Consider the following 16,246-nt stretch of genomic DNA (forward strand, 5'->3'; position numbering starts at 1 on the left):
TTCTTGAGGTGGGAGGCTAGGCTCATCAGTTCCCCTCTGAGAGTGGCCTTATGGGCTTCCCAAAGGGAGACGGGGGAGGAGACTGAGCCCTCATTCAAGCGAAAGTATGACTGTAAAGTTGATCGGATTGTGGAGAGCGAGGTCTCGGAGGAGAGGAGGGCACCTTTTAGGCACCAGTTATAGTGTGGGGGGCTGCCGAGGATGGTAGAGCATTCCACCGCGATGGGGGAATGATCCGACCAGGGCACCGAAAGGATGGTAGCTTTCTGAAAGGAGGCAAGGGAGCATTGTGGGACTAAAAAGTGGTCGATCCTACGAAAGACTGCGTGGGGGTGGGAGTAATACGTGTAGTCTCGGGATGTGGGATGCAGTTCCCGCCACAGGTCAATCATGCGGCACCAGTGGGTGGGATTGTCCTATCCACTGAGGGGTTCAGAACCACGTTTGAGTCCCCTGCTAAGATGATCAGACCCTTACCATGGTGAGAAATTTGCTGCAATAGATGGGAGAAGAACCTATGTTGGAAGGTATTAGGTGCATAATATGACACTAAAGTGATATCTGTGTCGTATAGGGAGCCCTGGAGGATAAGGTAGCGACCAGTGGGGTCAGCAATTTGTTTATGGCAGATGAAAGGTAAGTTGGAGCGGAAGGCTATCACCACTCCCCTTTTATTTCACTAAAGTTGGCTGCATAAAAGTGGTTGTAGCGCCTGCCCAGGTATCGAGGGCAAGAGGACGTAGAAAATCTAGTTTCCTGCAAAAATAAAACATCAGCTTTGCAGGAGTGGTAATAGCCTAATGCTTTAGAACGTTTAACTGGAGCGTTGAATCCTTGTACATTGTGGGAGATGAGTTTCAGATTATGGGGAGAGGGGACCATCACGAAATAAGGGGGAGTGGATAGCAGTTAAAATTTAGAATGGTAAAATGTGGGGTATCCGTAGTCGCAAAGGTAGCCCAGGGGTAGTCGCCAGCAGCAAGAGAGAGAGAGAGAGAAGTAGAAAGAGCAATAGGAAGAAAAGGAGGGAAGAGAGGAGCAGGGAAGGGAAGACACGTCGTGCGGGGGTTGTCCATACAGGACCAAACTGCATCTCAAGTGCAGTTGTGGTTGGGTGGGTTGCCCACCTGGGCACCTGGGCCAACATCGGCCAGGAGGTAATGAGAGGGAGGGTGGTGTTAGCTTCCTCACGATAGGGAGGCATTATGTTATCAAGGGAGGTCACCCAAATATACAGTAAAAGCATGAAAGTTAACAGTTGAAACACACTAGTTAAAACACCGTTAGCAATCTGTACCATAATGGCTAAACCAGTCTGGGTGAGGGGAACTTTGCAGGGTGACATGCATGATAGGTTAGTGAAATCGGTAGCAGTTTGGTAGGGTGGGAGCAGGGTAAGGGGTGGAGGAGGGAAGGGTGGGAGAGGAGGCTGATAAAGCAGCGTGGCAGAAGGATGGGCTGGCCATCGCTTCGAGCCTCTTAGGAAAAACACCCCGGTCTATAAATCCCAGTCCGTTTGGGCAACTGTCCAGAGATGGGACTGACAGACAGGGTTCATAGTTGGCAGGGCATGGGAGGGATGGATTGGAGAATGCGAACCCAAGGAGTAACTCAATAAGGTGCAACGCTGCCCCGTTATCATGAGGGACAGCAATGCATTCCACCATAGTAGTGTGACATATGAACAAGCATGACAGGAATACTTAAATAACTGGGGGGGTGGGGGGGCTGCTGGGGCCAATATGGCTACAAAGCAATCAAACATTCGAACAGTGCCGAGCAGCAATACGGTCGCCCGTGGGGTCCGGCAGACTTGGGTGAAGGTCTGGTATCAGGGGATGGAAGGCGAGGGAGTGGGAATGGGTGAGAAGGAGGGCTGGAAAGGTCCTCCGGATCGGGAGGAGGGGGAGGTGGTGGGGGCCATACAGATCGCCAACGTCCCGTTAGGTGCTGGAGGTAGCGTGGAAGAAGAGCAGATGATCCGAACGATGAGTGTCAATTCTGTGCCGGGGGGGGTCCGGCAAAAGGGAAGGGGCTCCTCCAAGGCCTAGCCAAGTGTCTGGGCAACCATCAGAGGCCAAGGGAGAGCTGAAACAGGGAGTCGGAGACCTAAGCTCCTCAACGTTGGGTACGGTCCATCAATGGAGGGACGGAGGGAGTCCTCGATGGTGACGGCTGCTCAGGATACAGAGGAGAGGAGGCCATCGTACATGTGTCAGGTGCGGCAACCGTTGTTCTTGGCGGGGTCGCAGCCTTCGTATGGCAGGCAGCCGATGATCGTGCAGACTTGCGAGTACGCTGTGAATAGGCGCCTTTCCTGCCCATGAGAGGGGGAGAACAGGTCCGGGATGGTAGTGGGGAAGGTTTGGGGTTGGTTCGATGAATGTATCTAGAGAAAGTTGGCTGCAGGTGTCCAGGGGAAGAGGAGCTGAATCAGCACACGTCTGCCATGTTCGGCGGCTCAGGCCACCCCACACACTGTTTTTAATCAAGCCTGGCAGTGCATGGATCAGATAACATGCAGTATACCTACAACTTGACTTTCAAACTATAGTATGCATGAGCTTTTCTTACACTTTTTTAAAATATAAAATGATGTTATGTTCACATGCTCTAAATAATACACAAAGCTTGTAGATATTGCTGTTTAGAAACAGATATTCATACTGAAGCAACTATACCTGTCCAAATAGAAACACAAATCTTGGTATTCTGCTGGGCTACCACTGGTGTCACTGTTACATTAGAATTTACATAAGATTTAAAAATGTTCTATATTGAAAACATACATATAAAGTAATTATAAATACTTGTGTTAAATAAATTGGATACTTGAAGTGAATATTCACACATTTTATTGTATGAAGATTCTCAACTCATCCTCAAAAGGTTACCTTTCAATGCAGTGATTGAAGTGTGAAGGCCAGCATACTAATAGGAATTTAGCTGTCAAAATGTTTTCCTAGCCTCTTCCTATCATAGAGTGACAACGTAGCAATATGGATGTGCATGCAGAAGCAGTATTGTCACCCTAAGCTGCGTGCTCCTGGCACATCCGGCCACACTTTCTATCAATTAGGAACTCCTTCAGTAATGCTGAAGTATGCAAAGAACCCAAAACATCCCTACATGTCGTGGAACAGAAATGTGCACCTTCGCACATGTATCAGAAGTTGCAAGACAATGCAGCCAAGATGTGCAGTGCCCTGGAAAATAAAAGCCTCAAAAAGTACATTAAAATAGACATTGATCATTTGCAGTTAAAGGGGTCAAATTAAATCCAACAGTTTCATATGAGGGCTTAGTAATACTTTAATACTGAAATTCACCATGTACAGCGTGGGAAGGAAAGGAAAGACATTTTTTTTTATGGTTATTAGATTTCAGGAGCAATCAAGGCTGATCCATCACAGCACAAGTTGCTGTAGGAACTCCGCCCGCTAATATTTAAACTTGTACTGTTTTCACTATACTAAAAAAAAACGTGGTTGGTATGGGTTATTGTACTTAAGTTACGTGCAATAAAATAATTACTTTTTCAACTTCATTAAAGTCAAACTCTCACGTTAAATGAGCAAAGTTGCTACCTAGGTGCTGCTGGTGCCCACCTCCAGAGAAAAAAAGAGTACCCATGACGTCACATGATTGAACTGAATCCCTAAAAAGAAATGAAAAATCCAAAACGAAATGAAGCAAATTTTTTGCCGGTGCACATGTCTACTGCTGACTATCCATCATCCAATCATGTGCAAGCAAATACACTGTTTGACTTTTTAAAATTTTACTTGCACATGATTGGGTATTCTTTGCAAAGTAAATTTTCACCACATTCACTATGATAAGGGAACATTCCCCTGCAAAGTGAAAATTCCCTTTCAAAGTGAACAGCCCTTTGTAGATCAACACCATTTTCTCCAATTTGTTTGTCAGAGTAGTATCTGTGTTTCTCTTATATAGGGGCTGACTTAACAGTACAAGAAAAAAGCAAGCACAAAAATGGGAATTAAAGAAAAAAATGTAGTGGCAGTTATTGGCAGCAGCTCCACTCTTGTTCTCACTTTCCATTTCCCATTCAGCCCCACCTGAATCTATTCCAGTGCATGCTTAGAACATTATCTATCGGTTTATAATGAATTACAAGCAGTATACAGTTTACTTATCAGAATATAAAGACTGCAAACAATATTTATTAGAGGTTCATTCGCTATTGCACGGAGATTATATACACTCACTTTAGTGCATATCTAACCATCTGGCCATAAGTATTAGACAATGCTCTGACATGCATGCACAACTTACCAGTCTACCTCCTAAACTGGATGGCTTTAGTCACATGGGCACTGTTAAGGGGCAATGGAGGAGGATGAAACAATCCAGGTGTCCACAAACCGATAGTGATTGGGCAAGGTTTTCTAACCTGCTCAAACATTTTATTTTCCAACAATGCTCATTTGGTACTCTTAATTGCTGCTCATAGACACTAGGTCTGGTTTACTGTCATCTAATATATATATAGACAGATTTAGGAGCATATATTCATAGAGACTGAAGACATCTTCTGTTCTCCACTAGCTTGTAATAGTTGGGTTGGTGCATTATTTTAGGAAAACATGTGGAATAATTGATCCCATTGCTGTCCCAGTGGCAAGCTCTTGATTAGCTACACAAGCACCCTTGGCCCTGAATTCTATAAAAATGACCAACAAGCAGTAAGTAACAGAATTCAAGAAAACTACTAAATAATGCTACCTTTTGACGTTTCAATAATGAAAAAAAGACAAAACAGTTATTTTTTTTTATAAAGATGAGAATTTTTAGATTTTTATATAACTTCCCAAAAATGAAATGTTAAAACCAAAATTGCCCAGTGTTTTAAGAATGTAATTGATACATACATATTGAGGGTCTTGTTCAATGGGCTTTGGGATTGTGCCATTGGGAAAATGGAGCTTGCATTCAGGTGCATTCCTTTCACATTTGAGATCAGTTTGAGGCGCCTCTGCGATCATTTAGAGTCCATAGAAAGGTGCTTTTGACTTGCAGTTGGCATTCCTCTAATCTACAGTTGACCTTTTTGTAACCTGCATCAACCTGCTTTACGACTTAACTTGACTTGTATGGAAAAAGAAGCAGTTCAGATATGAACAAATGGCCATAGACACAGGCCCTTATTAAGCAATATTTTCTGTGTCTTTACTGCATTAACAAGGGTGTCATAAATGTAAGGAAATACTTATTCCTTCTGTGCTCAAATGTATAAGGCATTTGTGTTTAGTTAATAAGGCACAATGAGGATTTGCAGAAATATACAACCAATCCGGTCTTAGTGTCCTGGAGTCAGAACAGTGAAAGAGGAATTTTGTCTCCTTAGTAAAGGCCTGATGGAGTCCACAGATTTTTTTGAGTCATCACAATCAGTTTGGTTTGAGTTAATTTGTCTTCTCTATTGAAGATGCTGGTCTTTACATCATTTCATGGAGCACGCCTAAAGATGTTAATGACATGGTAAATAGGCATGTGTGAAAAAGAGTCAAATTGAGTCTTTCTCCACCCCTATCAATCACTATAATTGTACAAGTGGAACTTACGACCTATGAAGATACACATTTCACCCAATGGACGTTCCCATATTTCTCACTGAAATGAACGCTGGCCAGAATGACTTTTTCCTATAGTCACACAAGCGCAACCTACCAGGCATTGTAGTCCAGAGGGATAAATGAGCATTTCCTCTCTTTGTAGAGAAAAGCAACAGATTTATGGGAGCAAGACAGTCTTACATGCACAGCATCATTCAATGTGAAATATGCAGTGGTGATTTTCAATAAGAGAGAAAGAATGATGAAGAAACCATCAGCATGTGAAATATCATTCTCTGTGGCCGGGATGGCAGTTCAACTTCCTCAGAGTGATGATGGCTTAATGCTAAATTCCTTTCCTAAGAGAAATCCAACATTATCATTTGGGAACTCAAGGTGATGACACCGAGTGTTCTCATTTGCTTGTCTGCCTGGAATACACTCACATATTTTGCATTGAAAGCAGTTTTTTTTTAACTTGCTTTGTTTTGTGAAGATCTACTTGTCTGCTTTATGTGTCTGCTCAGAGGAATATGAAATAAATGTGTGCATATGTTATATATAGTACAAATGCATACATACAGACATATTCATGAACATTAAGGATTGGCCCAGCTCAAAGTAAAATGTTTAATGCTGGCGTTTCAAGTTATTTTTAACATTTAAAATGAATATACTTTTTAGGACTAAGGGCAGATTAATCCATCTCCCTTTTGTACTTCCTGGAAGTCTAGCACATGTGACCATGCACATCATCTCAGGGGGAAAAATGCCCTCTCCCAGAGATCTTGCAAGATTTTGCAGTTTACAAATTACATTTCCCAGCTATGCACTGGTGATGTAGCCTTCCCGGGATGCATCTGTGAGGCCTGGGCTACATCACTAATGCCTAGGAGCACAATAACTGTAAGTAAAAGTAAATATGTTTAATTAAGGAATATACAGTGATAGAGCTGCATACTGGTGGGATTTTTAGTAAAAGGGGGTAAAGGTTCACTTTAAATCAAGTCTAGGGGTCTAGTCTAGTCCATATAGAGGCAGGGCACATCTGTCTCTCAAAGTGGCCAAGCTATGCAAAATATTTTGCATTTTATGTTTTGTTTTGCTCTTATAGAAAAGGCTCAGTGAACCGGATTTTAACATAACTAGGGCACATTTCAGGGTTTAAAAATGCCTGGAAAGGTGGGGGGCACCGGATCACTTAAAGCAGTAGGTGTTCTCAGTGAGGTTTTAAGGAGAATAGAGGGAATGATTATCTTTAGGCAACTCTCCCAGGAGAAGCAGGGCCCTCCTATCCATCTTATCTTGAATTTTTTTGTAACGGTTTATTGTAATGTCTTCCTTTATATTGTAAAGCGCTACAGAAACTGCTGGCACTATAAAAATCCTGTATTATAATAATGATAATTGTGGCCGAAGGGTGGTCCCCCATCAGATTGTAACTGCTATCCAGGGCTCATTTAGAAAGATTCCCCTCACTGCCTTTCTGCCCAGTTCCTGTTGCAGATTTTCTCTCACTTCCTGTCCGATAAACCCGCTGTCACCGGAACATAAAGCAAGGCAAAATATTTATTTACGTAACACCTTAAAGCTGGTCATACACTGTTATATTTTTTTTGTTCAACTTGTGGGCTGAATGAAAAAAAATATAACAGATTCCTCCATCCATGCAAAACAGTATGGAAAGACAAATATCCCACTGGGCTGTTGTATTCCGACAGCAGCAGGCGTACCGTTGTCAGACTATGCGAACAGTGATGGCAGCTCATTGGCTGCCATAGCTGTTCACCTGTCAATTTTTTCATCCAGCTCCCTGAACATTTTTCATCCAGCTCCCTGAACATTTTCCATTCGGCTCCCTGAAAAGTTTCTATCCGGCTTCAACTTTGATTTTCTTAACAAAGGATGTTGGATGGAAGGTTGCCAACAGAGCCACCCACTGAAAAAAGTTCTGCCGGTTCATCGAGAACCGTCCGAAATGCGTTTACTGTATGACGTGCTTGATAGTGTATGACCAGCTATGGTAATTTGGCTGTTATGTTGCAGAAGACTCTCATTCAAACAACATGTCTGTCTAATCCTCAGATGGGACCTGTGTGCATAAGATGAGGCTGCATTTTTTTTCCCATACCCGCTATACATTACTCAGCAAAGCTACAGGCACCCAAGAATATAATGGAATGCAAGAGACACCATCTGCTAAAATGTCTGTGCTACGTCTTGGTTTTCTGTCACATCTCCATCACTTGCAAATCCTTTGAAGAACATGTGACAATTTGTAGCCTGGGACTCCACATATTTCTAAAAGATGGCATTTAAAAATGTATATCCGCGATTATGCTATGAGTATTTTGAGGACAAAATCAGATTAGCCTTTCATGTAACCCTCTTGGGGAGCCAATAGCATTCAAACAGATACATGTATTCAGGCAAATGTGGGTAATTTAGATGGCAAATGGCATAAGGAAGAAATGCACATTTTGTTTAGAATTGTATCTAAACATATAAACAAAAAAGGGAGATAATGCAGCTTACCTGTCCTTATATGTAATGGCTGCATACGTTTGCATGTCAGTATTGATATGCTTTGAGTAGAACTTTTTGGATATTTGATGTTTATCTCATATTTACTTCCAGCAGGTCAAGCTTTTCTGTTATAATAGTCCTTGAGAACATTCCCATGGGACCTCTGTACCACCCTTCATAATTTTGACCCCTTATTGACAGTGGGAAGACTTCTAGCCTTTAGGTCCATGCCGTTTTATTCACACTTTCTCTTTCTTTGTTTTACAAATCCCCTCTTACTCTTTCTGTCATAATACTGTACCTTAATGATTCATTCCTCCTTTGCCTTGTTAACATTCCTAAAACCCAAATGCCTTTTTGGATATGAATTTGTTATAAAACTCTTATTTTTCATGGCTTTATTGTAAATAGTGTTCAGCTCTGTATTTGGGATTAATAGAAAGATTTTGCTGTGGGAACTTATTCTGCCATTCTTCAGCATGTTTTTTTTTTCTATTCCATGTGTACAAATTGCTTTAGTATGATATTTTCAATTAAACAGTTTATTATAGACATTAAAAATTGCACCTCTTAATATACACGTGTTCATGCATTAAAAACAAAAATCAGAGAAAAAACACTAATTCCTGCCTTGACAAAAGGGTAGGCCGAACCTGAAATGTTGCATGCATTTTTTGCATGGAGCCATCTCAGTGATGCCATATAAACACTGCTACTGGATTGCATTATTGGCTTTCATGGACTTGACTGGAATAAAAGAGCTATGAATTTACTTATATTTGAGATATCTTTGTTGATACAAGCAAATAAAAAACATAATTTACTAAATTTACTAAATTGTTTAATAAATAAATATGCATATTAAAGTTCATCATGGACAATCCCTTTTTAAAAATGACATATATGAATCTATAATAAATATAATAAAAGTCCAATAGTGATGGAATCAAGCAAGAAGTGATGAAAGTTTTGCCACGTCAAATTTTCAACCAATATCTTTCATGATTCTACCAGCATGCTGGAAACTTTCCTTCACATATTGATATTGTTTTTTTTTACAAAAGTTTATACAAAACATCACCGCAGGGTCACAACATAATACAAATCGTATTGTTGAGGAACAGGATGTACAGCATAATATTATATTAAATTGTAATCAAAAGAGAAACAAACCAAATTTAGAAGCATGGCAAATTTGATGGTATACCATAAGCTAGCCTAAACCATGGGAGGCCATGAAACTACATAGGAATATGGAACCAACACCCAAGCCATTCTCAGAAAAGTCAAGGAGGACAGTGGATAATGAACGTTGTACAAAAACAAATTGAAAGAGAAGAGACAAAATGTATCATAACTTTAGATATTTATATGGTCTGAAATTTTAAAGAGGGCAAATAAAATCTTAACCCTTGCAGTGGGACTACCCCATGCACTGCAAACCCAAACCGTGATCCCTGCTGCTTGTTAAACCTGTCCCTGTAGCCTGTCTCCTTATCTGCAATGGAATGTCCCTCAGTGTCCCCATGTATTACATGCTGTATAGGACGTGATGACTCACAGGACCTTAGGCCGCCAGAGCAGAGGGAGAGCAAGGCTAAAGGGACTGATCTAACAGCCAGCTGGGATTGTGGTTCGGGTGAGTATAATTCTGTTATTTTAGCTCTTTAGGCAAAACAAGCACTTAACCCTTAAGGGGTAGCCCCAATGCAAGTGTTAAGATTGTATTTGCCCAGAGTTCTCCTTTAACAGCTGATGGTGCAGATTTGTGTCACCAAGAAACACATACTTTTTTTGTATCATTTTGAATGGAGTAGCAAAGGGTTACAACCATCGGCAGTTTATTTTTTGCTTTCTGTGTCCCTATGTAGATGCAGCAGGAAGTGAGAGGAAATATCTACAGAGTAAAGGGTGTTCTCCTCTTAAACAGTTGTTACCAGGACAGGTGTCTCCATTGGAAGCTTACCTCTAACCTCTTGCGTTCAAATTTTAGATTTCCGGTCCCTTTTATGTCTTGGAGACAATGGCCCCGAGGACACATAGAGAGGGAAAATCTGCCTAGATGAGCCTTAAACAGCAATAAAAGTCTGGCAGAGGTTCTAACCTTTCGTTGCTCCATCCAAAAGAAAAACAAAAAGTTTTTGGCTATACATAGGCATCTTGCAGCACAAGATGATACTGAGCTAACAGTTCAGCTTGGCTATGGCTCCAATTATTGCCAATGTATGTGTCCAACATATGGGTTAAGAATCATTGCTGCTTGTGTCTTTAGCAAGAGGAAGGCTTTCCACCCCCACCCAAATCCCAGCTCCCTCTGCACAAGTTCACTCCAATAGAAAGGCCACTGTTTCACGCTTAATTGGGAATGAAACTAATGAGATATTTATGACTCTTGGGTAGCTTTTCCCAAGTACTTAATACACTAAAACCCATTTTTAAAATAAGCACATACCAGGGCCCCCTTAAAACTCTACTTCTAGCATGACCGTTCCCTTTAGATAGACTAAGGAAACAGGGAACACCACTTTTCTGGATCTTATCTCTTGTTATAAACAGTGCATTAGTATGTGAAAGTCTCACAAACAGTTTTGTTTTTACTTTGAAATAAAAAACAGCTGTTGCGCTCCAGGCAGCATAATTATTAGCATAAGGGTGGACAGCAATTTTCATTTTAATCTGAGTAAAATGTGTCTAGCCACTGAACGTCTACATATTTTATATATTTATATAAGTTTATGTACGTGCAAAACATTATATCTTCATACCCATCTTAAAAAAACCGATGCTTGATTTATTTCCTGACATCGAAAATGGACCTTGCGGATGACTGTTGTAGGGACAGTAACATTGAAGCTCCTTGTGGGCAGGGATTGATGTGCATGGTTTGAAGCTGAACTCCAGCCATTTCCTCTATTCTGCAGGCACGATGTCCTAGCGTGCTTTTTTGACTTTGACCTCCCCTTTTCCCCTCACATTCAGTCTATCACTAAATCATGTTGTTTTCCTCTGAAAAAACATTTCTCGAATGCGATCTTTTCTCACTAAGGAAACCATCAAAATGCTTGTCCATGCGCTAATCATTTCCTGACATGACTACTGCAACCTTTTTCTCATTGGCCTGAAACGTGCCCAGATTGCCCCCTTCAATCCATCATGAACGCTTCAGCCCGACTCATCAACCTCCCGCTACTCTCACATGTCACCACTCTGTCAATCTCTGCACTGGCTTCCTGTTTCTTTTAGGATACACTTCAAACTTCTCAGCCTTACCTACAAAGCTCTACATAACCGTGCACTGGCTTACATTTCATTCCTAATCAGAAGATATACTCCAAATCTGCCCCTTGGTTCCACTAATGACTTGAGACTATCCTGCTTACTCACCCACACTGAATTGCATTCCGGCCGCCTCCCTGCGTTCAGTGGCAGGAGGGGGCGTGGCGGTGCATTGAAGCCAAAGCCGCCGCAGCCATGCTCCCCAGCCCGCAGTGCCATTGCCTGCACGTGAACGCATAGCACATTAGTGCTTGCAGCTCTAGAACGCACTGTTTATGGTGTGAACCGGCCCGGAATTCTCTCCCACACCACATCAGACTCTCACCATCCCCACAAGACTTTAAAAAATCCCTCAAAATGCACTTCTTTAAAGAAGCGCATCAGCTCTTCCCTTGATTTCTCACCCTATACAACCTTTCACAGTACTCCCAAATCCCTCCCATTTTATTTGGTATACATCTGTAGTCTCCCCTTTCACACCACTGTGTCTTGGTCCCCTTCCTCTTAAATTGTAAGCTTGTTTGGGCAGGGTCCTCCTCACCTATAAGTGTTTCTTACTTATCTGGTCTAAACGATTGTTCAGCGCTGCGGAATATGTTGGCGCTATATAAATAATTGTAATTGAAGCAAATGAATGCAGCTCCTTATTTATTTATACATAATTTAATACAACTAATGTAAGCACCTAATATTACATGATAACCTGTTTTAATCCCCTGTACAGCAGTACTCAGACAGGAAGATGGAGGGACAACAGTTGGAGCCAATCAGGTGTGCTGCATGCAAAGAAGGTGAAGGAGAACAAGCTGAAATTAAGAAAGAGCAGAGGAGGCAGAGGGATGAACTCATTAGTCTTCCGATGCTCCTTCACAGTCCAATCATAGGCTGAGGGTGGAGAGATGACAGTAACATATTTCCTAACTGTAAAGGAGAAAGTGATATCCACCTGGCTGCACAGTCTGGAGTGGTTGTGTATATCTCAGAACTGAAGTGATGTAAATTCAAATACCTTGGGCAGGTAAAACAGACCTCAGGGATGTATTTCACCTGTGTTTTAAGATGTTTGCCTGGATTCCAATTTTAATACATCCAGCCCCTATGTCTGCCTGTTCAGGGAAATTGTATTTTTTTCAATGGGAAGGAATGGAAGACACCGGCCTGATGTGTGAGTATGCTCAAGTACAATAAAGCACTCCATGGAGGCTCCAAAAACTAACGGGCCACAACTAAATATATAGTCGAAGTACATATATGTGAGCAGTTCTATCAACTGCCAACACATTTGTAATTCTGTTCAGCAGGTCATTAAGGCTCCCCTTCCTAACAGCAGAGAAAATTTCCTGACCTCCAGTGCAGTTAAACAGTACAGGTTGGTCAAAGAACCACCCACTACTTGGTGATTGGGCAATGAAGGAACAGCAGCACACTAATGAGCCCATCCCTGAACTCTGTCCTCCTGTAATCTTCACAGTGTTAAGCTGAATCAGCCAAAATTTGAGCTGTGCGTGGCCCTGTAGGCTCCACCTGGATTGACAAGCTATGATTACAGAATCAAATGAGTTGAGTGCAAAACTGTCAGCCAAACAGTGACTGTATCAGATGCAAGTTCACAGATAGTCGTGGGTGCCAGCTGTCTTCATACAATAGCTGTCAGGTGAAGATTATGTCATCAACACTGATTAGCGTTCAATCAATTGATTTCTCTCCTCCTTCTTTCTACCCCCTCCGTGAGGTGAGAAATCTAGCTGTGCATCACAGTACTGGGTTTCAAAAAGTGCCTTAACTTCCACTTTAATAAACCAACATTATTGGTTGCCCAAAACTGACCTGAATCAAAGGTGAATAGTTTTTTATTTTTAATCTGATTTTTATAAGACATGAACATAGTTGCATGTCTGCTAAACTTTTAGTAAAAGATGACTATGTGTGATTTATCATTTTTATTCTATTTAGGTCAGCTATGTACCGACTTTTTGTCTGTTTTTATGAGTGGGCATTAGAGCATTAGAATGATATACTTTCTGATGGTCTTACAAATAGCTTTGGAACAGCAGACATTCAGACATCTAAATCAACTGAGATGGGCCATTTAAATCAACTGAGATGAGCCATTTAAATCAATCATCTTGGCCTTTTGCTCTTTGGAATACGTGGCAGTAAAAGTGTCACATGGAAGAGAGCACCATTCAGCATTTTACCTTGGACTTACATAGGGTAAAAATATGTATAAAGTAGGTTACGTTTAATGAGTCCTTGGAGAGCATAAAGTTATAGTTCAGAATTTTTAACCTCCAAAGTCCTGAGGACCTATTTATAGAGGCAGCAGAATTTATCATTTAGACACTCTTTACCCTGTTACACCATAAACGTTCTTCTTATTATTATTATAACACATGATTTATTTAGCGCCAACAGTTTGTGCAGCGCTTTACAATATAAGGAACACATTACAGTTACAACAATAATTTAAAACATGATGTTAGGAGTTTGGCTGTTTTTTCATAATGTATAAAATAACATGGTGGCAAGAAGTAAAGCCAAAACTGTTTATGCAACCATCAAGGTGTTATCTCATCATCCATGTGGTCACAAAAACAAAAAGTGAGCAAAATCTCTTAGGGCAAAGGCAGTAATCGAAATTAAAAAAGTGTGGGAAGGATAAGAACCTCTGTTTGGTCTTCTGGGCAGGAATTGATGGGAAATCTTCCCATTAGGGGTACAGAAGGCTTTATAACTGTTCCCCATTTTGACTAAAACCATAAACTATGTTGGGCTGAGTGATATTTTTAAAAAAATGTTAAATATTCCTGGTTCATTGTTCTTTGAATGCCTTCAAACTCTCTTTTAAAAGTTCTTGTGCACATTACAGCACTTACATAATGGCATATTTTTTCACATTTTAAAATAGATTGCAATGTTAAAACATTCGCTTTTGTAGTCTTGAAAGAGGCTCAGGCTTTTTAATCTAATCAATACCTTCTTCTTGTTATTGCAAGGTGTTACCATGGGGACAAAATATCTATCTATCTATCTATCTATCTATCTATCTATCTATCTGTCTGTCTGTCTGTCTGTCTGTCTGTCTGTCTATGAAACAAGCTCACAGCAAGTAAAGTTGGTTCTGTCATGGTCTTGCATTGGGACATTCAGGCTAGTCAGCAGATCTGCCCTTTAGTGTTCACTGCGGATATAGACTTTCCCAAAGTTGAGGTTTGACGCAGCAGGGGCAAATGGCCTCTTATTATCTCTCTGTGCTGGCCTCCAAACTATGCTTCTTCTTCTGGGCAGTGTTTGTGCCACATGCTGCCTGAGCACACATGACCAGTAGTCCTCAACTTGACAGCAAAGGAACTACTCAAACTGCTTCCCTACAGACAAAGTGGCCATGAGGAGTCTACGCCTTCACCCAAGGGGTATGTTAAGACACAAGGCAGCAGATCCCCCTATTGCCCAAGTAAATTTAGCTATCTTCCAGCTTATGTCAGCAAAGCAACCCTTCAGACATGTGTAAAAAGCTTCTTGCAGAACCCACCAAGTCAGCCACTGAGCGAAGAACCTAAAGTAGGGTATACACGGTTAGAATTTCGAACGTCCTAAATCGATCTTGGAATGTTCGACTTTCTAATAGTTGATGAGGTGAAATCGATGATCAATTTTGACCGCAGTGACGAAAAAAGCCGATGGAGCATGTTGGAAACATTTTCTCAATTGAACAAAATTCTAACGGTGAATGAGGTTTCCGTTCAGATCAAAATGTTAAGTTAAAAAGAAAATCGGACAAAATTTTGAACGACAATCAGCAAGCCTCTGATGATTTCGTACAAATTCTCGAGCGAAAATCTACTTGTGTATACCTTACTTAAGGCTTTTATAACCACACAACTTCAAAACTACATGTACACAGACTGTACTGATGCATGTACCCATCACATACACACATGCACATACAGAAACTAATGAACATGCACGCATTTCCTTAATGAATACAGCACAAAACAAAAAAATAGTATACCATATAACAGGAAATGACCACAATTAAGAAGGTAAGTTTGTGTTTCATTATAAAGAAGTCCAATGATTTATTTAGCAAGCACTTATGTGTTCCCTCTGATGTAGTTTTCATTAGGAAGGAACCTCAATAGAAATGATCTGTACTTACATGAAGAGTGTTTAATGAAAGCATATATGGAAACCTTCCCTTTGTCTAGTAATGAGATCATTAACACTGATCTAATTAAATGTTTCCTACTTAAGGAATACAGTTAATTGGCTTCACACTATTAACACTCTTCTTTGTTCAATAAAATGAGGTGTGAAATAAATACACTCTTGTAGGCAAATGCACACTGATTGATTTTCTTTTTCTTTATGTGTGTTATTGTATGCAGCATCAATACACATAGTTGCTCAAAGGCTAGACTCCAAGTGGGGCACCTAATCTGACAATAAACTTTGACAGGAAACTGAGGTTTAACGCAGGACCCCGATGGCAACATTTTCGTAGCATGTAGAAAGGTGGACTGAGCCAAATTGTATAAGCACAAATTGTAATGTATAAACTACAATTATGATGTTTTAGTTATTTTTAATCTCTATTGCTTTGTGCCCTTGCATGGGCAAAGCACACGTTTTAAGGTAATCTGACATGGAGCAAAATATATGTCTTTAGATGTAGTCATTCCTTGAGTCCAATGACTCCTGTGAGTGATGTCACTTCTTGGAAACAGGAATTAGAGAAGAGGCTTCTAACACAGGGATTTTTAGTTCATGTCAGATTCTCCCTTAGACTGGCCATATGCAGTGAGATCAGGTTGCCCAACAAAAATCAGGCTAGATATGATAACGAATCCATGGGTTTCAGATGC

The sequence above is a fragment of the Nanorana parkeri genome, unplaced genomic scaffold (genome assembly GCF_000935625.1).
Source record: "Nanorana parkeri isolate BGI_ZX_2015 unplaced genomic scaffold, ASM93562v1 scaffold311, whole genome shotgun sequence".
Taxonomy (NCBI): Eukaryota; Metazoa; Chordata; class Amphibia; order Anura; family Dicroglossidae; genus Nanorana; species Nanorana parkeri.